General features: G+C 45.0%; 1 long non-coding RNA gene across 1 annotated transcript; it reads right to left on the bottom strand.

Moving 5' to 3' along the window:
* Positions 1–1441: 1441 nt before the first annotated feature.
* Positions 1442–2160, bottom strand: LOC109367424. Its single transcript, XR_002114555.2, has 2 exons — positions 2125–2160; positions 1442–1911 (listed from the first exon to the last, which is right to left on the bottom strand). It is a non-coding gene; the product is annotated as an uncharacterized LOC109367424 (long non-coding RNA).
* Position 2161: the final 1 nt, after the last annotated feature.

The following is a 2161-nucleotide window of genomic DNA, read 5'->3' as shown; positions in this document are numbered from 1 at the left end:
TAATTAGAGCACAACTGTCCCATTGGAGAGCTGATCGTGGGGGGATTATACACTGACTTCTCCAAATTTTATCTGGTTGTTGCAAACTATTATGTAGGCTCCCATACTTCTCAAAGAAGACATAATTCACAACTAGCAGTGGACACATTTCCAAATTAGGTTACAAGCTGCAACACTTCCCAGTACAAAAGGCACAGCATAGGCTTTGCTTGGTTTTTATGTCATTGCTATACAATACATTCTGCAGTTTGTAGACTGTCACCTGTCAATTATTAACAGTAGCAGACTCTTTCCCCTTGCTGCTTCAGATAAATGTACATACCAGCATAAGTAACACCATAAAACCGAAAGGTTTATGACTTCCATTCTTAACTTCCCTTGAGAGTTTAAACAGCCTAAATTGGAACTCCCAGAGTCCCAGCTCACTTTTGTGCTCAGACTTTGCCACATGCTCTGTGTTGAGGCTCACACTGGGACCGACATTTGCAGCACACAAATCTTCAGTGAGCCGATTCAGAAAGTTGTTTTCTACCAGTTTAAGCCTCAGAACAAAGTCGGATGAGCACTAATCACAGCACAAGGGAGGTGGCCAAAACCCATAACTTGGCAAAAACTGTAACATAAGCAGAGTGGCTTTTCTCTTCTTTCATTGCATCATGCTAAACTGAGGCTTCTAGTTTCAGAAAACTGAACTTCCCTTGACACTAAGAGTGAAACACTATTATTACAGGATAATGTTGAGTGCAAACTTGGTTTTGTTTTTCAGCAAGTACATTTAAACAGATATCAAATAAGACGTTTCCAAAGAGCTGTTTAGTAGCATTTCTGTGTTATGAAATAATAGTAAATACCTGAATACAGAGAAAGCAATAAGATTAATCAGGAAAATAACTCAAAAATCCGTTTTGCAGAAGGAAAAGCAACCAGATACAAATGCATATTTGTGATGGAGACCTAAACATTCCTAAATGGGATCTGCCCCACTGCAGCACAGTGAGATTTACAGTAAGGAAGTAAATCCAGGGGAGAGTTAGATTTTTCGAAAGATTATCAGTCACGCGGATTAAGTAAAAACTTGTTAAAACCAACAGCTGAACAATTTGCTGTGTTTTCTCCATACTTCTCAACTGGATGCCATCTTTGAAGAGAGATTATTTAAGGAACTCATCTAACATTTCTCTATTTACCACCAAAGAATTAATCCAAACAAATGCACCAAACCACTGTGAAAGCATTATCTGGAGGTTCCAACGTTTAATGAATGAGAAAAGTCCCCTACCAGCAGGGCTGAAAACAAGGTGTGCTGGCACTTACCACAGAATCAAGTGCCTGACAACTGCTATGATTCCCGGAACGCTAGGGAAAGAAGCAGCTAGGGACTCATGAATTTGCAAGTATTTGCATGCTGCTCTTACAAGCTAAAGGCCCAACGCAATAAAAATAAGGAAGTCTTCATTTATTAGGCAAACACATCTCCCAACTCCTGACCGTGCTATTTCAGAAAAACACACAAGGCCAGGCAGAACTATCAGCCTCTCTCCTCTACACACTCCATGCAAAGAGAGGGCGAGAGCTGCACGTTTCACTGCGATTCTTCAGGAATTTTTGCAGCCGCTTCTGCTTTAGTCACGCACCTTCCTTCCTATCCCCGCTCAGCGCAGCGCCGTGAGCTCCAGCGCGGCTCCCCGCCGTGAGGGGAGCACGGGGAGACGGGGGAGGAAGGGGGGGGGAAACGGAACTTCGCGAGGGGTACGCGAAGAGACTAAATAAATACATCGGGATACGTTACATCGATATTTCGGATGACGACGCATTTCCCATTGGTATAGAGAAAATTGTTGCCTTTCGGATCACCTCCAATGATTTTGGACACGCCTCGTTCAACCTGCGGGAGGCTGGCGAACACTTTTTCTACAGGGAAAAAGGAAAAAAAAATAAAATAAGGAAGGGGGAAAAAAAAAATGGAGAAAGAAAAGGCGTTTGAAGTCCCTGGGCTCCCAGCCGCCTCCCAGCGGCGCGGTCACTTGTTGCTGTCAGCCGGCGGCCGCCGCCCCGCAGCGAGGCCGCAACCGGAGCCCCGGCCGCCCTCCCTGCCTCGCTCCCCTCCGCCTCGCCGGAGCTTACTGATCTCGTACGGCATCCTCGTCCACAAGCTCGTGCT

The sequence above is a fragment of the Meleagris gallopavo genome, chromosome 4, assembly GCF_000146605.3.
Source record: "Meleagris gallopavo isolate NT-WF06-2002-E0010 breed Aviagen turkey brand Nicholas breeding stock chromosome 4, Turkey_5.1, whole genome shotgun sequence".
Taxonomy (NCBI): Eukaryota; Metazoa; Chordata; class Aves; order Galliformes; family Phasianidae; genus Meleagris; species Meleagris gallopavo.
The sequence above is the reverse complement of the archived record's forward strand: the minus strand, read 5'-3'. Positions and strand labels throughout refer to the sequence as shown.